Consider the following 23867-nt stretch of genomic DNA (forward strand, 5'->3'; position numbering starts at 1 on the left):
ACCACATCTGAGGTAGAAGCCAAACTCGAACAGCTTAATGGGACAAAATCAGAGGGCCCAGATAATCTTCATCCAAGAATATTAAAGGAACTGGCACATGAAATTGCAAGCCCATTAGCAAGAATTTTTAATGAATCGGTAAACTCAGGGGTTGTACCGTACGACTGGGGAATTGCTAATGTAGTTCCTATTTTTAAGAAAGGGAAAAAAAGTGATCCGAGTAACTATAGGCCTGTTAGTTTGACATCTGTAGTATGTAAGGTCTTGGAAAAAAATTTGAAGGCGAAAGTAGTTAAGGACATTGAGGTCAATGATAATTGGGACAAATTACAACATGGTTTTAACAAAAGGTAGATCGTGTCAAACCAACCCGATCTCCTTCTTTGAGAAGGTAACAGATTATTTAGACAAAGGAAATGCAGTAGATCTAATTTACCTCGATTTCAGTAAGGCATTTGACACGGTTCCACATGGGGAATTATTAGTTAAATTGGAAAAGACGGGGATCAATATGAAAATTGAAAGGTGGATAAGGAACTGGTTAAAGGGGAGACTACAACGGGTCATACTGAAAGATGAACTGTCAGGCTGGAAGGAGGTTACTAGTGGAGTTCCTCAGGGATTGGTTTTGGGACCAATCTTATTTAACCTTTTCATCACTGACCTTGGCACAAAAAGCGGGAATGTGCTATTAAAGTTTGCAGAGGACACAAAGCTGGGAGGTATTGCTAACACAGAGAAGGACCAGGATATCATACAGGAAGATCTGGATGACCTTGTAAACTGGAGTAATAGTAATAGGATGAAATTTAATAGTGAAAAGTGCAAGGTCATGCATTTAGGGATTAATAATAAGAATTTTAGTTATAAATTGGGGACACATCAGTTGGAAGTAACAGAGGATGAGAAGGACCTCGGAGTATTGGTTGATCACAGATGACTATGAGCCGCCAATGTGATATGGCCGTTAAAAAAGCTAATGCAGTTTTAGGATGCATCAGGCGAGGTATTTCCAGCAAAGATAAGGAGGTGTTAGTACCGTTATATAAGGCACTGGTGAGACCTCATCTGGAATACTGTGTGCAGTTCTGGTCTCCCATGTTTAAGAAGGATGAATTCAAACTGGAACAGGTTCAGAGACGGGCTACTAGGATAATCTGAGGAATGGAAAACCTATTTTATGAAAGGAGACTCAGAGCTTGGCTTGTTTAGCCTAACCAAAAGAAGGTTGAGGGGGGATATGCTTGCTCTTTATAAATATATCAGAGGGATTAATATTAGGGAGGGAGAGGAATTATTTAAGCTTAGTACCAATGTGGACACAAGAACAAATGGGTATAAACTGGACACTAGGAAGTTTAGACTTGAAATTAGACGAAGATTTCTAACCATTAGAGGAGTGAAGTTCTGGAACAGCCTTCCAAGGGGAGTAGTGGGGGCAAAAGACATATCTGGCTTTAAGATTAAGCTTGATAAGTTTATGGAGGGGATGGTATGATGGGATAGCCTAATTTTGGCAATTAATTTTGGCAATTGATCTTTGATTATCAGCAGGTAAGTATGCCCAGTGGTCTGTGATGGGATGTTAGATGGGATGGGATCTGAGTTACTGCAGAGAATTGTTTCCTGGATGCTGGCAGGTGAGTCTTGCCCACATGCTCAGGGTTTAACTGATCGCCATATTTGGGGTCGGGAAGGAATTTTCCTCCGGGGCAGATTGGCAGAGGCCCTGGAGGTTTTTCGCCTTCCTCTGTAGCATGGGGCATGGGTCACTTGCTGGAGGATTCTCTGCAGCTTGAGGTCTTCAAACCACAATTTGAAGACTTCAATAACTCAGACATAGGTTAGGGGTTTGTTATAGAAGTGGATGGGTAAGATTCTGTGGCCTGCTTTGTGCAGGCGGTCGGACTAGATGATCATAATGGTCCCTTCTGACCTTAAAGTCTATGAGTCTATGGCCTTGTCTACACTACAAGACTATTTCGAATCTACTTAAGTCGAATTTGTGGATTCGACCTTATGAAGTCGAATTTGTGTATCCACAGTAAATGCACTAATTCGAATTTCTGAGTCCACAGTAACGGGGCTGGCGTCGACTTTGGAAGAGGTGCACTGTGGGAAGCTATCCCACAGTTCCCGCAGTCCCCACTGCCCATTGGAATGCTGGGTAGAGCTCCCAATGCCTCCTGGGGGAAAAATGTGTCGAGGGTGCTTTTGGGTAACTGTTGTCATTGAACCGTCAATCACGCCCTCCCTCCCTGAAAGCTCCGGCGGGAAATCTGTTCGCGCCCTTCTCTTGTCAGTTACAGCGCGTACGCCACAGCACTGCGAGCATGGAGCCCGCTGTGATCATCGCTGCACTTATGGCCGTTGTCAACTCCTCGCACCTTATCGTCCACCTCTTCCACAGTCAGCTGCTGAGAAATCGGGCGAGGAGGCTCCGGCAGCGCGGTGAGGACAGGAATTCACAGAGTGGCACAGACCTCTCACAAAGCAGGGTACGCCGCGGCGTGGAGATCATGGTGGCAATGGGTCAAGTTCATGGTGTGGAACGGCGATTCTGGGCCCGGGAAACAAGCACGGACTGGTGGGACCGCATAGTGCTGCAGGTCTGGGATGAATCACAGTGGCTGCGAAACTTCAGGATGCGTAAGGGCACTTTCCTTGAACTCTGTGACTTGCTGTCCCCTGCCCTGAAGCGCCAGGACACCCAGATGCGAGCAGCCCTGAGTGTGCAGAAGCGAGTGGCCATAGCCCTCTGGAAACTTGCAACGCCAGACAGCTACCGGTCAGTAGCGAACCACTTTGGCGTGGGCAAATCTACCGTGGGGTTTGCTGTGATTGAAGTAGCCCACGCAATCGTTGAGCAACTTCTCTCAAAGGTAGTGACTCTCGGAAACATCCAGGACATCATAGATGGCTTCGCCGCGATGGGATTCCCAAACTGCGGTGGGGCTATAGATGGGACTCACATCCCTATCCTGGCACCAGCCCACCAGGCCAGCGAGTACATTAACTGAAAGGGCTACTTTTCAATGGTGCTGCAAGCACTGGTAGACCATAGGGGACGTTTTACCAACATCTTCGTTGGGTGGGCGGGCAAGGTTCATGACGCGCGTGTGTTCAGGAACTCTGGTCTGTTTAAACGCCTCCAGGCAGGTATTTTCTTCCCGGACCACAAACTAACGGTTGGGGATGTGCAGATGCCTACAGTGATCCTCGGGGACCCAGCCTACCCGCTAATGCCCTGGCTCATGAAGCCCTATACAGGCGCCTTGGACAGAGAGAAGGAACTCTTCAACTACCGGCTGAGCAAGTGCAGAATGGTGGTGGAGTGTGCTTTCGGACGTCTCAAGGGGAGATGGCGGAGCTTACTGACTCGCTCGGACATCAGCGAAAAGAATATCCCCGTAGTTATTGCTGCTTGCTGTGTGCTACACAATCTCTGTGAGAGCAAGGGCGAGACCTTTTTGTCCGGATGGGAGGTTGAGGCAAATCGCCTGGCTGCAGTTTATGCTCAGCCAGACACCCGTGCCGAGAGAATATCCCAGCAGGAAGCGCTGTGTATCCGGGAGGCTTTGAAAGCAAGTTTCCTCGGAGAGCAGGGTAACCTATGACTCTCCACTTGCTTTCAAGAGAAACTGACCCTGGGCCTGTGTCTGTATGTGTCGATTTCGATCTGCGGTTACATACCCCGTTCTCCAAGTTTCCCCCACTTCCAAAGCACGTTTTAAAGCAAATTAATTGTAACACTCATTAATAATAAATCTTTGTTTTACTTTGCATTTCTGTTCAGGTGTTGAAACATGGACGCATACTGTGCTGGGCACGGTGTGCACTGATGTACAGACCGCTTGTTCCATAGAGGAATGACATCCTCCTGCTCCTACATAGGTCTCTGGGGTGGGGGACGGTTGCAAGTGGTTGTGCATGAAGGGGAGGGTTTGCAGGAAGGGGTGGGTTTGCAGGAAGGGGCGAGTGGTGCCTTCTTTGGATAGGGGTTTGGATGACGGCAGTGGGCTGCAGGTTTGGGCGTAGGAAGGGGTGAGGGGTGTGGGGGAAGGGTGAGTATCTGTCCGTGGATGAGGGCTCTTGTTGGGGCTCAGGGCAGCGGAGAGGCTCGTTGCTACGGTGGAAGTGCATGGTAAGGGCAGCGTGCCTTAACATTAAGGGGGTGGCAGGCGCTAGGACCCTGGACAAGCATACACATCACAGAATGACCCGGGGCAGCATACACCACACAGAGTGACCCTGGTGCCTACTGACTGCAGTGTGTGTGTGCCCTGCAGTTGATCATGCCCCCAAGTCTGTACCCTGGTAATGTAGGCTATACCGTGCAATTATAAATCCCCTCCCCCACCCATACACAAAAAAAATCCTCTGACACGAAAGACATGACCGAAACAGTGAATAACAGCAAACAGCTTTTAATAATCTAATACACAGTGGGGGGATGAAACTTGGATTTGGGACTGGGTGAGCCTGTAAGGGAAGCACTTCTACAAATTTATAACGTGAGAGGTGTGTGGTACATTAGCGCTATGCAGTGGTGCAGTGACAGTTCTCACGGCCCCTACCGCCCCTCCGTCTTGTACTTTTGGGTGAGGGGGGGGCAGGACTTCTTGGCGGGGGAGGGCGGTTGCAGATACACTGCAGGGGGGCTCTGTCCTCCTGCCTGCGGTCCTGCAGAACATCAACAAGGCGCCGGAGCGTGTCCGTTTGCTCCCTCATTAGTCCAAGCAGCGTTTGAGTCACCTGCTGGTCTTCCTGCCGCCACCTATCCTCCCGTTCGATGTGTGTGCGATGCTGTTGACATAGGGTCTCCCTCCACTGTCTCTGCTCTGCCGCCTCGGCTCTGGAGCAGGCCATCAGTTCCGCGAACATCTCGTCCCTAGTCTTTTTCTTTCGCCACCTAATCTGCGCCAGCCTCTGCGAGGGGGATGCCGGGGCAGTCCGGGAAAGAGCCGAAGCTGTGTGATGGGAAAAGTAACTGATTTCCTTGAACAGATACATGTTTGCGAACAGTGAACACAGTCTAGTCAGTTTCTCTGAACAAGACCATACAGGGCAACAAGTCTCACGAGATCTCAGGCCAAGTTCGAGATTTCAGAATACGCTCTCATTGGCTGCGGCATTGCACAGGAGAACGGACAAGTGGGGAGAGACAGCTGAATCCGTCTAGCAGACAGTCCTGGTAAGCCTTACAGTACATTCTGCTTATCAGTTAATGGATAGCTGTGCCCTCCTGCTAAAGGCAATCTGGAAATCATATACTCTGACCCTTTTCCAGCCACTCCCGCCAGTGCACGGGAAAGATCAATGTATGCTTTTCCTATGTGGCCTACAACACGTGGCTGTTAAGCGAGGGTCATTGTTATGCAAAGTAAAAGTCAACCATTCACAACAGTAACAATACACTAATTGCCCTAATTAGATGCAGCATTTCATGAACGAGATCACCCTGAGGCGGGTCCCTCGGAGTCACAAAGAGCGGATGCTAAGGGAAGCCCTGCAGAGACCAGGACCATATGCGGCCATGCTTGTGGAGGCGATGATTCCCATGTACATAAGGATGTCCTGGCGCGGAAGAGTGTGCTTCCACGGAGCACCCAACAAGGCACCTCTCCCCAGGAACCTCCTGCGGAGGCTTTTCGAGGACCTAAATGAGACCTTTCTTGAATTGTCCCTGGAGGATTATTGTTCAATCCCTATATGTGTGGACCTACTTTTCATATAGTTTTTCATTGAAAATTTTATATATAGTATTTCTATTTTTTTATACCTGTTTTATAAAAAATAAATGTTTACATGTTTATAGCACTTACCGCCTGATCCTTCCCCTGATTCAGAGTCTGGGTTAACGGCCGGGGAGGGTTGGTAGGGGATCTCTGTGAGGGTGATGAAGAGATCCTGGCTGTCAGGGAAAGCGGTATTGTGTTCGCTGTCACCTGCGCCGTCCTCCACAGACCCTTCCTCATCTTCCCAATCGGTGAACATCGAGGAGGAACTGTCCAGGTTCACTATGCCATCCACTGAGTCCACGGTCACTGGTGGGGCAGTGGTGGCAGACCCACCTAGAATGGCATGCAGTGCCTCGTAGAAGCGGCATGTCTGGGGCTGGGCTCCAGAGCGTCCGTTTGCCGCTCTGACTTTTTGGTAGCCTTGTCTCAGGTCCTTGATTTTCACGCGGCACTGCATTGCATCCCGGCTGTATCCTTTCTCTATCATTGCTTTGGAGACCTTCTCGAAGGTCTTTGCATTCCGCTTGCTGGAGCGCAGCTCCGACAGCACAGACTCCTCGCCCCACACACCGATCAGATCCAGGACTTCCCGGTCTGTCCATGCTGGGGACCTCTTTCTATTCTTGGATTGGCCGGACTCCTCTGCTGGAGAGCTCTGCATCGTTGCAGGTGCTGCGGAGCTCGCCCCGATGTCCAGCCAGGACGTCAGATTCAAAGTGCCCAGACAGGAAAAGGAATTCAAATTTTCCCGGGTCATTTCCTGTGTGGCTGGTCAGAGAATCCAAGCTCGGACTGCTGTCCAGAGCGTCAACAGAGTGGTGCACTGTGGGATAGCTCCCGGAGCTACTAAGTTCGATTTGCATCCACACCTAGCCTAATTCGAGCTAGCCATGTCGAATTTAGCGTTACTCCACCTGTCGGGGTGGAGTACCGAATTCGAACTAAAGAGCCCTCTAGTTCGAATTAAATGGCTTCCTGGTGTGGACGGTTGAGCGGTTAGTTCAAATTAACGCTGCTAAATTCGATTTAAAGTCCTAGTGTAGACCAGGCCTATGAGTCTATATCTACACCAGCGACACCATCACAGGACCTAACCAGATCAGCCACACCATCATCAGTTCATTCACCTGCACGCCCACCAATGTAATATACGCCATCGTATGCCAGCAATGCCCCTCTGCTATGTACATCGGCCAAACTGGACAGTCTCTATGGAAAAGGATAAATGGACACAAATCAGATATTAGGAATGGCAATATACAAAAACCTGTAGGAGAACACTTCAACCTCCCTGGCCACACAATAGCAGATCTTAAGGTAGCCATCCTGCAGCAAAAAAACTTCAGGACCAGACTTCAAAGAGAAACTGCAGAGCTTCAGTTGATCTGCAAATTTGACACCATCAGCTCAGGATTAAACAAAGACTGTGAATGGCTTGCCAACTACAAAACCAGTTTCTCCTCCCTTGGTTTTCACACCTCAACTGCTAGAAGAGGGCCTCATCCTCCCTGATTGAACTAACCTCGTTATCTCTAGCCTGCTTCTTGCTTGCATATATATACACCTGCCCCTGGAAATTTCCACTACATGCATCCGACGAAGTGGGCATTCACCCACGAAAGCTCATGCTCCAATACGTCTATTAGTCTATAAGGTGCCACAGGACTCTTTGCTGAAATACACCAGTGTGTGCTGATGCATTGGGTACCATTGCAACCCAGGCTGCAGTTGGAAGCCCTCACCTAGTAGTTAGAAAGAATATCACTTTAGTGGAGACTGGAGACTGGAGAACCAGGACTGCACTGTATGGAGAATTGATGCAAGCTATCACTTTATGTTTGTAAGAGGTTTGCTGGTCTTCCTTGCAGGCTAGGGGCTCTGTAGGGAAGCATGTGATCTGGGGCTTGTGCAGTCAGTCTGCAAAAGAGCCAGGCTAGAACAAGGTGGGTGAGTTGTGCCTCTCTGCCCTAGGGAGAAGTCTATTTTGTCTCTGTTTGTGGTTGTGGGTTAGGATTCTGTGTTCCTAGAAATAAAGTAGTGTTGCATTGCAGTCTTCCAAGACAGCAAAAGTACTTATGTCTTGTTTCTAATTCTCCATCTGCATGCCCTGAATATAACAGGGATCTTCCACCAGTTCTCAGGGCTGTAGGAGTCTCAGATGTGGATGGAGATTCTTTGGCCTATGCTATGCAGGAGATCTAGTGCATTTTAATGGTCCCTTCTGCCTCAAACTCTTTGAGTCACCAGCTGATGACTGTTTGATGGCCTGGATGGTCTTAATCCAGTTCCCAGCAGATAGGTGTCCATACCACAAACACTACCATCATGACTAGCTTCCCACACTGTTTATTCAATACAAAGGGCACAAACTTCTGCAGAAAAGGACCTAGAGGTTACGGTGGACGAAAAGCTGAATATGAGTAAACAGTGTGCCCTTGTTGCCAAGAAGGCTAATGGCATTTTGGGTTGTATAAGTAGGGGCATTTCCAGCAGATCAAGGGATGTGATCATTCCCCTCTACTCAGCACTGGTGAGGCCTCATTTGGAGTACTGTGTCCAGTTTTGGGCCCCACACTACAAGAAGGATGTGGAAAAATTGGAGAGAGTCCAGCGGAGGGCAACAAAAATGATTAGGGGGCTGGAGCACATGACTTATGAGGAGAGGCTGAGGGAACTGGGATTGTTTAGTCTGCAGAAGAGAAGAATGAGGGGGGATTTGATAGCTGCTTTCAACTACCTGAAAGGGGGTTCCAAAGAGGATGGATCTAGACTGTTCTCAGTGGTAGAAGATGACAGAACAAGGAGTAATGGTCTCAAGTTGCAGAGGGGGAGGTTTAGGTTGGATATTAGGAAAAACTTTTTCACTAGTAGGGTGGTGAAGAACTGGAATGGGTTACCTAGGGAGGTGGTGGAATCTCCTTCCTTAGAGGTTTTTAAGGTCAGGCTTGACAAAGCCCTGGCTGGGATGACTTAGTTGGGTTTGGTCCTGCTTTGAGCAGGGGGTTGGACTAGATGACCTCCTGAGGTCCCTTCCAACCCTGAGATTCTATGATTCTATGAAATTGAATGGACCCAGAATTGTGACTCATCTCCAAAAATGGTTCCTTTAGGGCAGGGTTAAGGTAGGTTGCTGGAAAGGAGCTTGCATTGGGACTGTCTGCACTCCATTTATAATTAACTAGAGTATGGACAGAGGAGTTTGGGCTCTGGACCTGTCTCACCAGCAGCAAAGAGACTTTTAAGCAGTATTTTAGAGCTAGAGATACGAGTATTGGTTGAGAGAACATCTCAACTCTGGCTCTAAGCTGAGCTGTCCTGTGGATCCAGCCTGAAGGTTTCTTTCCTGTAAAATATGAGCTGCATAACTAATGTCTTCAACTAGCCCCACCCCCACACACCAGTTCTACCAGCCCATTAATGGGTTCTGTAAGTGTTACTGGGCCTTGAACTATTGATGACATGAACTACCATGTTCCTGTTACGCTTGCCCTGCATCCTTTGTAGCTAGGTGTGCCACCTGTCTGTTTTTTAACTGGCCTGGCTGGTTGTTGCACTGCCTTGTCAGCAGCCAGTGAAAAGATGTAATGTGCCAGGGGCAGGGCATATCACTTGGGACCAATGATCCCTGTAAGCAGCTGCACAGTGATCTTGTAACTACCTGACTAACGTGCATGTGTGTCACATGGCTGGGAGCACAGACGGCATCCAGGCCCTGCTCTGCATTCTGGGCCCTCAACCTGCCAAAACCACAATGGCTCCTCTTGGGACCAGGGACTGGGAAGCAGGATGGACCCAGGCTCACCGGCAGGGATGTATAAGGAGAGGGGTGGGGGAGACAGGGGCTCATGGGAAGGAAAAGGAAGTTGGGCCCTCGAGGGCTGAGGGGCAGGTGACCTGTGGCCAGTTTTTCTGCATCTTGGAGGTAGTAACCCTATTTACAGCATCTCTCTAGGACATGGTGAATTGATTTTCAATTGGCATTGGTGGTGGGTAAAGCCCTTAGCTGGTGGGTTTTCCTGGCTGTGATCCTGCTCTGCTTCCTGAGCTCTGCCTGGAGGGGCATCTGGGCCTACATACTACCTGCCAGAGGCAACACATGGAGGGGGGGGGTCACGTGCCCCTCCTATTTCTGCTAGGGTTTGCCAGCCAGGCCCCCTCCCTGTGCAGCAGTTCCTGGAGCTGGCGAGCTGCAAGCTGCAGCTGCAGGGAGAGACAACAAACAGCTGGGAGCTGCAGCAAGGAACCACTGAGACTGAGGGGGGCAGGGGACGTGACTTAAGCGGTTGGGGGAGGCAAACTTTAAATTGCCCCCCACACACACACTATCAGCAGGTACCAGACATCTCTGCTATCCACTCTTTCCTGTTCCCACCACTTGTGCTGCTGCTGTGATGGACCTCAGCGCGTAGAACACTCTCCTCCTTTCCTCCCTCCCAACTTTAATACATTGAAATTAATTTTTAAAAAACCCTAAAATACTTTCTCCAAAGAGGGATTAATAACAACTGTTGGCACCGTATTCCTCCCCTCCCTTTCCCCCTCTCTCATGCACAGATTCCTCCTGTCACTTTCTAATAGCAATATGCAATTTGCTAAGCACGGCTGCTGTTTGGAGTTCTTTCCAGCTTTCTTGTCTGCAGGAGAGTTCTGCCTACCAGAGCCAAGATTCCTACTCTTACCCGCTCCGACCTGAAATGCCAGAGCCATGATTGCCCTTGTACTGGGGTACAGGACCAGAAAAGGGCTCATGTTGAAATCTATCCTTCAGCCTTACTACCTGGCTACGACTTCTTGGTATGTGAATTTCGAGAAGCTGTCTATGTTTCAGGTAGACCTAGTCAATGGTTTTCCAAACACACAGTTTTTCTGGGGGGAAAGAAAAAAACCACCACACACTGTTTTTCACAAAAATATTCAGGTTTTCATGGAAAAATGACACCCACTCTCCTTGTGTTCCTCCTCACCTCCACCCCCTGCACAAAAAAAATATTTTTGTTTAAAACTTTGGCTCTTGGTTGCCAAAAACTGATTTTTTTTTTATGAAGATGTGACATTTCTCATGGACAAAATCAAAGAATTTTTTTTGCTTTTGTTGAGATTTCCAAGAGGGAAAAGAAATAATTTCCTGGCCAGCTGTAATTTCAGATGCTTCTCTCACTTAACCAAATCACCTGAGGCTAGAAAATGGGGACTGAAAGATCTGCTAGAAGAGTCTGCCTCCTAAGATTTTAGACCATGTCTCTCTGGCTGGGCCAGAACCAAGACCATTTTAGGCATTAGAAACGGAAAGTGAATGTAAAAAATGCTAAACATGTTGTACCAAACTGTTGAGCTGTTTGCTCTAGAATCACAGAATCATAGAATATCAGGGTTGGAAGAGACCTCAGGAGGTCATCTAGTCCAACCCCCTGCTCAGAGCAGGACCAATTCCCAACTAAATCATCACAGTCAGGGCTTTGTCAAGCCTGATCTTAAAAACCTCTAAGGAAGGAGATTCCACCACCTCCTTAGGTAACCCATTCCAGTGCTTCACCACCCTCCTAGTGAAAACGTTTTTCCTAATATCCAACCTAAACCTCCCCCACTGCAACTTGAGACCATTACTACTTGTTCTGTCATCAGGTACCACTGAGAACAGTCTAGATCCATCCTCTCTGGAACCCCCTTTCAGGTAGTTGAAAGCAGCTATCAAATCCCCTCCTCATTCTTCTCTTCTGCAGACTAAACAATCCCACTTCCCTCAGCCTCTCCTCATAAGTCATGTGCTCCAGCCTCCTAATCATTTTTGTTGCCCTCCGCTGGACTCTTTCCAATTTTTCCACATCCTTCTTGTAGTGTGGGGCCCAAAACTGGACACAGTACTCCAGATGAGGCCTCACCAATGTCAAACAGAGGGGAATGATGACGTCCCTTGATCTGCTGGCAATGCCCCTACTTATATAGCCCAAAGTGCCATTAGCCTTCTTGGCAACAAGGGCACACTGTTGACTCAGATCCAGCTTCTCGTCCACTGTAACCCGTGGGTCTTTTTCTGCAGAACTGCTTCCTAGCCATTTGGTCCCTAGTCTGTAACAGTGAATGGGATTCTTCTATCCTAAGTGCAAGACTCTGCACTTGTCCTTGTTGAACCTCATCAGGTTTCTTTTGTTCCAATCCTCTAATTTGTCTCGGTCCCTCTGTATCCTATCCTTACCCTCTAGCGTATATACCACTCCTCCCAGTTTAGTGTCATCTGCAAACTTGCTGAGAGTGCAGTCCACGCCATCCTCCAGATCATTAATGAAGATATTGAACAAAACCGGCCCCAGGACTGACTCTTGGGGCACTCCGCTTGAAACTGGCTGCCAACTAGACATGGAGCCATTGATCACTACCCATTGAGCCCGACGATCTAGCCAGCTTTCTATCCACCTTATAGTCCATTCATCCAGCCCATACTTCTTTAACTTGCTGGCAAGAATACTGTGGGAGACCGTATCAAAAGCTTTGCTAAAGTCAAGGAATAACACGTCCACTGCTTTCCCCTCATCCATGGAGCCAGTTATCTTCTCATATAAGGCAATTAGGTTAATCAGGCATGACTTGCCCTTGGTGAATCCATGCTGACTGTTCCTGATCACTTTCCTCTCCTCTAAGTGCTTCAGAATTGATTCCTTGAGGACCTGCTCCATGATTTTTCCAGGGACTGAGGTGAGGCTGACTGGCCTGTAGTTCCCTGGATCCTCCTTCTTCCCTTTTTTAAAGATGGGCACTACATTAGCCTTTTTCCAATCATCCGGGACCTCCCCCCTTCGCCATGAGTTTTCAAAGATAATGGCCAATGGCTCGGCAATCACATCCACCAACTCCTTTAGCACCCTCAGATGCAGCGCATCCGGCCCCATGGACTTGTGCTCGTCCAGCTTTTCTAAATAGTCCCGAACTACTTCTTTCTCCACAGAGAGCTGGTCACCTCCTCCCCATACCGTGCTGCAGAGTGCAGCTGTCTGGGAGCTGACCTTGTCTGTGAAGACAGAGGCAAAAAAATCATTGAGTACAGTAGCTTTTTCCACATTCTCTGTCACTAGCTTGCCTCCCTCATTCAGTAAGGGGCCCATACTTTCCTTGACCACCTTCTTGTTGCTAACATACCTGATGAAACCCTTCTTGTTACTCTTAACATCTCTTGCTAGCTGCAACTCCAAGCGTGATTTGGCCTTCCTGATTTCACTCCTGCATGCCTGAGCAATATTTTTATACTCCTCCCTGGTCATTTGTCCAATCTTCCACTTCTTGTAAGCTTCTTTTTTGAGTATAAGATCAGCAAGGATTTCACTGTTAAGCCAAGCTGGTCGCCTGCCATATTTACTATTCTTTCTACACATCGGGATGTTTTTTTCTGAAACCTCAATAAGGATTCTTTAAAATACAGCCAGCTCTCCTGGACTCCTTTCCCCCCATGTTATTTTCCCAGGGGATCCTGCCCATCAGTTCCCTGAGGGAATCAAAGTCTGCTTTTCTGAAGTCCAGGGTCCGTATTCTGCTGCTCTTCTTTCTTCCTTGTGTCAGGATCCTGAACTCGACCATCTTATGGTCACTGCCTCCCAGGTTCCCATCCACTTTTGCTTCCCCTACTAATTCTTCCCGGTTTATGAGCAGCAGGTCTAGAAGAGCTCTGCCCCTAGTTGGTTCCTCCAGCACTTGCACCAGGAAATTGTCCCCTACACTTTCCAAAAACTTCCTGGATTGTCTGTGCACCGCTGTATTGCTCTCCCAGCAGATATCAGGGTGATTAAAGTCTCCCATGAGAACCAGGGCCTGCGATCTAGTAACTTCTGCTAGTTGCTGGAAGAAAGCCTTATCCACCTCATCCTCCTGGTCTGGTGGTCTATAGCAGACTCCCACCACGACATCACCCTTGTTGATCACACTTCTAAACTTAATCTAGAGATTCTCAGGTCTTTCTGCAGTTTCATACCGGAGCTCTGAGCAGTCATACTGCTCTCTTACATACAATGCATCCTCTAGTTTCAGAGGATGGTGCAGGGTGATTTTATTTCACAAATACTCCATTCCTAGAGGGTAACATGGTCTCAGGATAACAGAGGGACAGGAAACCCACTTCAGTTAGACAAGAACCATCCAGAACATCTGCTCCAAACAGGGATCCCATACTCCCTTATGGAGCTGCTGCTATGCAGGGGTGTGGAGAGTCAGAGGGGTTGAATTCTTCCTTGTTCTTTAATCTGAGGTTCCCAGCCATAGAGAGGCCACGGGGGCTTAGCCCCCAAATTCAGGGATCCTCCAGGATGTTTAGAACCACATGTATAGAGGTCCCATGCTGCCTTAGGCAAGCCCTTCTGTAGCTTGTGCCACTGTAGTGTAGACATACCCTTAGACTGGGAACCTCACCCATGATCAGAGGAAACAGAACTGTGATGCCCCATCCAGGACTTTTCCATCACCATCTAAAAGTGAAGCAGCAACCCCTGACCTAAGCACAGCAAAGACTGATTATGGAAAACCCCTCACCCCTGAGCGGTGTAGTTAAGCCAACCTAAGTCCCCGTGTAGACAGTGCTAGGTAGACAAAAGTTCTTCTGTCTACCTAGCTACCACCTCTCAGGATGGTGAAGTACCAACACCGACAGGAGAACCTCTCCTGTCAGCAAAGGTAGCATCTACATTGAAGTGCCACAGCAGCGAGGCTGCAATACTTAGCTGTGCCATTGTGGCATTTTAAGTGTAGACAAGCCCGCAAGCTTTCAAGCTGCACAGAGCTCTTCTTCGGGTCTGGGAAAGTACTCACAGAGTCACAGCTGAAAACAAGGGCAGAACAGATTGTTTAGTATAAGTAGTTTGCACATATTGTAAGAGACCATTCAAGGTGGAGTGGCCCGTTAACACCCCTGCAGTCATAGGACAGAGAATGGCTTAGTGAGTTACAGATTGTTGTAATAAGCCATAAATCCAGTGTCTTCATCAAGACCATTGTGGGAATCTATTGCTAACTTGGCAGATGGGTATGTGAGAAGCTGAAGTGTTTAGGCTTCAAGGACGGGCTAATTAGGCTGTGAGCTGTGTAGTGAGATGCTGGCCTTGGGCTGGTTCTCATCTGCCAGTAGGCAGTAAACAGGATAATAAATCAGGAAGTTGTACAGGATGACAATTACCCTATGAAGTTATAGCTGTGCCTGTGTGTATCTTATTAACCAATTAGCAATTGCTTGATTGCCTGCCATAATTGTATATAAGAGCATGCTGGAGAGAAATAAATGACTTTGCTACCAATCACATTGATTGTTGGGCTCTGTCCATGCCCGCTTGAGAAGCACTGAGATGCAACAAATGGTGACCCCGACGTGATTCGTATCGAATGATGATAGTGTCGGTGGCCTGACCCAGGCAGAGGAGAGCGGCTATAAGTCGCGGTGGAGAGCGGCTATAAGTCGCGGCGAAGGGCGGCTATAAGTCGCGGCGGAGAGCGGCTATAAGTCGTGGCGGAGAAGGGCGGCTATAAGTCGCGGCGGAGAGCGGCTATAAGTCGCGGTGGAGAAGGGCGGCTATAAGTCGCAGTGGAGAAGGGCGGCTATAAGTCACGGCGGAGAAGGGCGGCTATAAGTCGCGGCGGAGAAGAGCGGCTATAAGTCGCGGCGGAGAAGGGCGGCTATAAGTCGCGGCGGAGAAGGGCGGCTATAAGTCGCGGCGGGGAGTGCTGGAGAAGCCCCCAGGCGTCCGAAAGGAGAGGCGCACCTGAGCTCAGAGGTGAGCGGCTAGAAGCCGCAGGGCGTCCGAAAAAAGAGGCGCACCTGAGCCCAGAGGAGAGCGGCTAAGTTATGAGTACCGCTGTATCAGCTGAAGAAAAGATAACACAGAAGCCTTTATTGCACATTATGAACCGACAGGGGGAAGGAATCTCCCCTGCTGCACTACCTCACTTATTAAGGAAAGAGGGGGAGCTGGAGAGGCTCCTCCTGATCGCCCTTCGGGCACAGGACGAGGAGGTGCTCCGCTGGAAGCGAGCCCTGGACGGGAAGACGTTGGAGTGCACGGCGCAGGCAGAGGCTCGTGCCGTGGCCCCGGAGGTCGTTCGGACCTACAAGCAAGTAAGTTGATTTGGCAGGAGCCTGGAGAAGGCATCCTACGCTGGCTGGTCTAAGCCTGGGACAATGCCGAGAAAACCGTTATGCTTCTCCGGTATAAACTGCAACAGCTGGGTGTTCTGACACAGGATTCACAGATTAAAAGAAGCCAAGCAGGGAAGGAAAAGAACAGAATGAGTTAACCGAAGACAGCTCATTCTTTTCTGGCCCCGGTCAAGGACACATTGCTCACAGCTAAGACTTGGCGGACAGTCTAGACAAAGGGGGGCTTGACTGGGCCCAAAAAAGCTAATGAGAGCTGAAAAACCCTACCAGGCACTAACGGAATGTGTTAGCTGTCTCCTTTTACAGGTATGGAAGAGCTGCCCAAAGATCCTAGCAGCCCTACCACTTTTTGGAACCAGAAGACTGACTGCTTGGACCCATGATTTTTACTGCAAAAGACCCCTTCACATCAGGAGAATTTTCCTACTGATGATTGGCATATTTTTTTTAGCTCCATTGTGCTTCTAAACAGCAGGAAAAAGGGGACAAGGTGACGTGCTGGCTAACCTCTCCCTTGTCCACTTGCAGCCCCCATTGTGTTATTGGATTTTTTTTTTGAAAGAAGCAAAACCACTACAGGATGATGTCCTGGTGATATCCCCCGTAGAAGCTGAACCACGACAGTGGTGGAAAAGAAGAAAAAACACTCATATCACTGACATTGCCAAAGTCCAGAAATTCCTGACTAAAAGGACATTGAGAACTGACCCTGGTGAAGAAACAAAGAATTGTACACTGGCAGGAAGAAATTTGGGACTCCTGCTGAGAAATGTGATGTTAATTGGATTTTGGGATTTATTCTACAGGCTGCGCCCTGTGTTTTGGATAAATTTTTTAGTATGTATTGCCCTTTTTAATTGGATTGTAATGATATTGCCCTTATTTAGTTTTTTATTGTTGGAGCTCCGCCAACCCAAGTACAGGCTGGAGTTGGTGAGTTACATGTCATTTCCGCCATTAGTTTTAGGATTTAGAGGCTACTGGCGGAGATGGTATGGGCTATTACTGAGGCTGGGAAAGTATTGCGGTGGGAGCTAGTATGTTTATAATCCTGAATAACCAGCTGATGGCCATTCAGAGTGATTTTAGGCACCAGGATGGTCCACTGCCCTTACAGATACATTAGGAGTACCATCTGATTTGGGGCTGTAGAGACATATCTGGACACTGTCTGGGTGGAAGTGTAAATATTTGCAGTGCTCCTCCCCAGCATGTGGACCGGTTGGGGGATAAGGGCTCTCATATACCGAATCCTGCTGGGTCCATGGGGAGGATAAATGTGGAATTAATTACCCCAGCTTTTTAGAGCTTGATAGCTTTTTGTTTTTAAAGTTTGAGAAAACTCAGCCAAAAGGTTTGTTGAGTATTCTCAAAGGGGGGAGTTGTAGGTTACTAGGCATAAATTTAGATAATTTGGAAGAATGGCTTTGAATTTATGTGACCCTAGTACCTTTATGTAAAGTGCTTTTGTTAGCCTTACCTGATTTTTGTAATTTTTTGTGTTATGTGCTGATTAGTGGTAGTTGTAAGGCTGTTTGATATTAGATGTAGCCAATATTAAATGAGATAGGCGGAAAGTAGATGTTGTAATTAAAGTTATATGCATGAGAATGTAGCCCCCACGGTGGGAAAGTACAGATAACTGTTCACAGAAGAGACCAGAAGGGTGGGGGCTAGTTAAAAAGCACACCCTTCTAGTTAAATTGATACTGGAACAAGTTGTACCCAGGATAGCAACAGTTTAGCAAGAGGAAAAAAGGATCGGGCCCAGGCGGGCAGGCAACAGACAGAGAACTTGGAAAGGAAAAAAGGATTGGGCCCAGGCGGGCAGGCAATAGACAGAGAGATTGGAAATCAGGTTGAAAACTTTTGAGGATGTAGTGGAGAGAAATAGTAGTTAAGCACAAGCTTGGGGATTTTAAATACTCAGGAGGATACTTGGAATGGTGATTTAAGTTGAGAAAGGTGGTTGTTGGAGTACAAGCGAGTAATTTAAGGCAGAGTAAAAAGTTAACTCTGTGGTTGCTAGAGGGAACAGCGGTTGAATTTTGTAAAGATGCTAAAGAGAAAAGTTTTTGGTGTTTTTGCAATGTTTGTAAATAATTTAGGCAAAGAAATTAGTTTGCAATTGTTTGGTTATAAACAATTTTGTTGTATTAGCTGAAGAATGTATATAGTGCTATGTAATTGAAATTGTATTAGGCTTAAGGGCATATAAGTGGTGATGTTTTTCTTCAGTGTTTAAAAGTAGAAGTTAAAAGTAAAAAATTTTAAGCTGTTAATAGCTTTGAATTTAGAAGCAAGCCAGGATGCAATTGTATTACTGTAAATGATTTAACTGATGAAGTAATTCCCCTGTTTTGCCTGAAATTAATAAGGGTATTTGTGTATTCTACGTAATGATTGATTGCCCAGTAGGGGTAGACCTGTTTTTGTTTTTTAGATAATTAAAGTAAATTGATGCTAGCTGCATAGCATTTATATACCATGCATTTACTGGTTGTTTTGTTTGGTGCTGTTGGTGTTATGTGTTAAGAATTGCATGGTTATAGGTGAGTCCTATAGAATAAGGAAATACTATTTGGTTTTGGTTTTGTTTTAATGCTAAGCATGCTGTGTATTTTTGCTGTTTGCCTTTTGTATTTTGCTGTTGTGTGGCACGCACCTTGGCGGGACCCTCCTGGCCCTTTGGGCCACTTATGTTATCTGGAGGAGGGATGTAATAGGTAAGAGCAGGGCACTGCGGAAGATATTGTTACGGTTTAGTTAGGCAGCTGGTGTTTTTATTTGCCTTTTTGTTTTGGCTTGTGTAGATTGTAGTATTGATTTTATGAGTTGGGAATGTTTTGCTATTGCCCTTCCTTGCTTTGATTTTGAGTAAAGGGGGGAGATGTGGGAATCTATTGCTAACTTGGCAGATGGGTATGTGAGAAGCTGAAGTGTTTAGGCTTCAAGGACGGGCTAATTAGGCTGTGAGCTGTGTAGTGAGATGCTGGCCTTGGGCTGGTTCTCATCTGCCAGTAGGCAGTAAACAGGATAATAAATCAGAAAGTTGTACAGGATGACAATTACCCTATGAAGTTATAGCTGTGCCTGTGTGTATCTTATTAACCAATTAGCAATTGCTTGATTGCCTGCCATAATTGTATATAAGAGCATGCTGGAGAGAAATAAATGACTTTGCTACCAATCACATTGATTGTTGGGCTCTGTCCATGCCCGCTTGAGAAGCACTGAGATGCAACAGACCATGATGTTTAGTGTCTAAGCCCTGGTCTACACTACAGAGTTAGGTTGAATTTAGCCACATTAATTTGATTTTATAATGAATGCATCTACACAAGCAACCCTGTTCCGTCAACCTAAAGGGTTCTTAAAACCAACTTCTGTACTCCTCCCTAGCGAGGGGAGTAGCACTAAAATGGACCTTGCTGGGTCGAATTTGTGGTAGTGCAGACGCAAATCGATGTTATTGGCCTCCAGCAGCTATCCTAGAGCACTCCAATGCGACCCCTCTGGACAGCACTTTGAACTCTGATGCACTAGCCAGGTACACAGGAAAAGCCCCAGGAACTTTTGAATTTCCTTTCCTGTTTGGTCAGCATGGCGAGCTCAGCAGCACAGGTGACCATACAGTTCCCCAGAATCGCAAACGAGCTTCAGCATGGAGTGAATGGGAGACACTGGATCTGATTGCTGTATGGGGAGAAGAATCTGTGCAGGCAGAACTCCGATCAAAAAGAAGAAATGCTGATATATATGCCAAAATTGCACAAGGCATGATGGACAGAGGCTACAACAGGGACACACAGCAGTGCCGTGTGAAAGTCAAGGCGCTCAGGCAAGCCTACCAAAAGACAAAGGAGGCAAACGGTCGCTCTGGGTCAGAGGCCCATACATGCCACTTGTGATGGGGTCCACTTACCCCGCACTAGCCCATACAGGGTTAAGCCCCAGGTATTGACATGTAACCCCTCTGCCAGGCTGAAACGATAGCAGCAAGGGCCAGGTTCAATACCTAGGGGTCCCTTCCCCACAACGTAATGCAAACCAGCTCGAGCCCCCACCCAGTGACCTGGGAAAATCTTACACACACCCCTGGGCGCCTCAAGGAGGCAATACTTCCCCTCTCGCAAGCACAGACTCTTGGTGTAGCAGAAAAGGTTTAATTACATAAGATAAACAACAACAAGCATGAAATTTGGAAAATACCTCAACTGGAGTTCATAGGTCAAACCGTGAGCAAAGACCCACCCCAGCAACTTGGGCCGTGTCCTTCTCTCTGGGCCCTTGAGTCCAGCAACCCTCCAAATCACCCACAGTCCCAAAAGTCCCACAATTCAAAAGTCTCTGTCCCGGGTCAGGCAGCCCAGAGTTCAAGAGTCTCTTTGCAGAGGTCCCCCTCCCCAGCCTAGGTAGAAAGGGGCACCTTACGTGGTTCAGGGCCAACTGCCCTGCCTCTTCGTGGGGTTCTGCTTCCACTAGTCGTCCCCGCAAACAGCTCAGCTCCGCTTACTCTGTGGGCTGCTCCACTCTGCCAGCTGCTCTGGTTCACCAGCTGTCCTGTGATCCGCTCCAGCCATCCTCACGAGCTGCTCAGCTCCACTCACCCAGTGGCTGCACAAACTGCTCCACTCCGCTCTGCCAGTATTGCTTCAGGCTCCCCCACTCATTAGCACAGTGCTCTCAGCTCAGCAAGTCCAGCTCTCCAGTGATTTCAGCTCCACTCATTAGCACAGTGCTCTCAGCTCAGCAAGTCCAGCTCTTCAGTGATTTCAGCTCATAGTAGGGGAGCCCTAGTACCAGTGAATTCAGCTCAGTAACCTGCATCTAGATTCTTAAGGGAATCAAAAATTAACTCTGACATTCCACAGTGGAGAGAAGCATAGGTAGAACTGGTGCTTCTGGATCACAAGGCACCTGCACCACCAAGTACAGATACCTGTCCCCAGCCTCTCTCTCCAATGGGTTTTGGAACCCATGTCCCCCGTCTAGCAAGCGCTATCCTGCTGACAATGAAACCCCCCCATCACAAGACAATTTTGTAGTTCCCCATTTACCCAATCAGGGTGACAACATTTCATTGCTCCTGCCCCAATAACAACGAAATTGGGGGTCCCACAGCTGTGAAAATAATCATCCCATGCTGCTTTGCGGTATGCTAAGTGGGGTGGGAGTGCCAATGCAAATAACCGAAACTTCTTTCCGCACTCCCCATAATTTACCACCAGATGCCAGGGTGGGGCTCATCCTGACTCTGCTTACAGACAGCAGAAGTCCCACCTCCCTGGCAAGACTGGGCATGCTCCAAGTGTTCTAGTAGTATAAAGGGAGAGAGACCAGCTCATTCTGGGTGGGAGGCTGCAGGGGAAGGGCCTGCCTGGGAAGCTCCTGCGGAGGGCCAGCCACAGCCTCTGACTATGCCGGGCATTGAAGCTATTCACGGCCCACCTGCACCCCGGCAACTGGAGGAGACCCTGGAGATGACTGGACCTGCCGAACACAGAGGACCGTCTCCTGGGAAACTGCAACACAGACTCTGGTAGGAAGTGACCCAGGGAGGGTGGCAGAGTGGTACCTGCCACCCAGGGAAACTCAGTGTGTTTCGCTAGGACCACCCCACTGAATCAGTGACAAGCCACTACACCACTATTAGGGCCCTGGGTCGTGGCCTGGTGGAATTGGGTGGGCCTGAACCCCCGCTACCGGGGCTATCAAACCCCAATGCCATAGACTCTGGCCACTAGGCCACGCTACCCGGCACCAAAGGGTTGTTTAGTAGATTCTGGCTGTTGGGCCACACCTCCCTACACTAAAGGGGGTGCTTTTGACTCTGGCCATGAGGCCACACCGCCCTATACCAAAGGGGGCACGATAGACCCTGGTCGTTGGGCCATGCCACCCTACACCAAAGGGGGCACTATAGACTCTGGCCATTGGGCCATGCCACCCTACTCCAAAGGGGGTGCCATAGACGCTGGCTGCTAGGCCATGCGGCCCTGTGCCGAAGGGCTGTTTACGAACTGTGACGGAGAGCCCATGCTGACCTGACCCTAGGGGCATGGACCATCACACCGCTTCTATGATCAGCTGCATGGCATTCTGGGGGGGACCCTACCACTACCACACCACTGTCCGTGGACACCTGCAAGGGGAGAGTCTCCTGCAACACGGAGGAGGATTTTGTGGATGAGGAAGAGGAGGAGGAGGAGGAGAATGCGCAGCAGGCAAGCAGTGAATCCATTCTCCCTGGCAGCCAGGACATTTTCATCACCCTGGAGCCAATACCCTCCCAAGGCAGGATCCCTGACCCTGAAGGTGGAGAAGGTACTTCTGGTGAGTGCACATTTGTAACTACAGTACAGGGTTTAAAAGCAATAGTGTTTAATGTTTGATTTGCCCTGAAGACTTGGGATGCATTCGCAGCCAGTACAGCTACTGGAAAAGTCTGTTAACGTGTCTGGGTTGCAGCGGGAATCCTCCAGGGACATCTCCATGAAGCTCTCCTGGAGGTACTCTGAAAGCCTTTGCAGAAGGTTTCTGGGGAGGGCTTCTTTATTTAGTCCTCCATGATAGGACACTTTACCATGCCAAGCCAGTAACAAGTAGTCGAATCATTGCAGCACAAAGCATGGCAGCGAATGGTCCTGGGTTTTGGTCACATTCAAGCAACGTTCGGTCTATATCTTTCTGCGTTAGCCTCAGGAGAGTGATAGAATTCATGGTCACCTGGTTGAAATAGGGGAATTTTTGTAATGGAACAGTAAAAGGACCCCATTCATGCTGTACTGTTTGTGCTTGGCTAAAAGGGATCATCCCTGAGAATAGCCACGCGGCAGGGGGAGGGGTGAAGGGATCATCCCAAATAGCCACGTGGAGGGGTGGGGGAAGGTGTGTCCTGCACATGCACCTGAAAACCGCAGCCCCTCCTTTTAAATGGTAAACCCAACTGGCATTGCTTACTATGGGAAAGGAGGGCGCTGCAGTTTGAAAACATTCCCACACGTTATGAAAGCATTAGAAGCCAAACCTGCATACCCTTTGGCTTACCATGGCTGCCTGGAAAACGAATTCTGTTGCCCAGATGTGTGTGATGTGTCACCATGCTGGCAGATGCTCAGTATAAAAGCCAAAATGCGACCTTGTACGTAAAGCACATGTGCTGTCTGCTGTGAATTGTTTGATTCACTGTGAAAGTCTCCCTTTTGTTCTCAGAAATGTATCATCTTAAATTTTACTCTCCCTTTTTATCCCTCCGCAGGTGCAAATGTTTCTATGCTCCCCCTATCATCTCTGTCCCTAAGGTTATCGCAGATTAGAAGGCGAAAAAAAGCGCGCTCATGATGACATGTTTTCCAAGCTCATTCAGTCCTCCCACACTGATAGCTCACAACTGAATACATGGAGGCATTCAGTGGCAGAGTCCAGGAAAGCATTAAGTGAGCGTGATGAGAAGAGGCAGGATGCAATGCTGAGGCTAATAGGGGAGCAAACAGACATGCTCAGGCATCTGGTGGAGTTGCAGGAAAGCCAACAAGAGCACAGACCGCTGCTGCATCCACTGTACAACCACCTTCCCTCCTCCCCAAGTTCCATATCCTTCTCACCCAGATGCCCAAGAATGTGGGGGAGGCTCCGGGCACCCAGCCACTCCACTCCAGAGGATGGCCCAAGCAACAGAAGGCTGTCATTCAAACAGTTTTGATTTGTAGTGTGTCTACAATAAGCAATGTGGCCTTGTCCTTCCCTCCTCCTCCACCCCACCCTACCCCTCCCAGGCTACCTTATCAGTTATCTCCCTTTTTTTAAATTAATAAAGAAAGAATGCATGGTTTCAAAACAATAGTGACTTTATTTCCTTTGCCAATTGTGATCAAAGATGGGAGGGTGGTTGGCTTACAGGGAATTAAAATCAACAAAGGGGGCGGGTTTGCATCAAGGAGAAATACACACAACTGTCACACCGTAGCCTGGTCAGTCATTAAACTGGTTTTCAAAGC

The 23867-nt window shown here is 48.3% G+C and overlaps 1 long non-coding RNA gene across 1 annotated transcript in view; it reads right to left on the reverse strand.

Annotated features, from left to right (window-relative positions):
- Positions 1–4915: 4915 nt before the first annotated feature.
- Positions 4916–23867, reverse strand: part of LOC123376734 — a 66863-nt gene continuing 47911 nt past the window's right edge. The window contains exon 3 of the long non-coding RNA XR_006581915.1: positions 4916–4970. This is a non-coding gene — a long non-coding RNA (uncharacterized LOC123376734). The remainder of the gene's footprint in view (positions 4971–23867) is intronic.

The sequence above is a fragment of the Mauremys mutica genome, chromosome 8 (assembly GCF_020497125.1).
Source record: "Mauremys mutica isolate MM-2020 ecotype Southern chromosome 8, ASM2049712v1, whole genome shotgun sequence".
Lineage (NCBI taxonomy): Eukaryota > Metazoa > Chordata > Testudines > Geoemydidae > Mauremys > Mauremys mutica.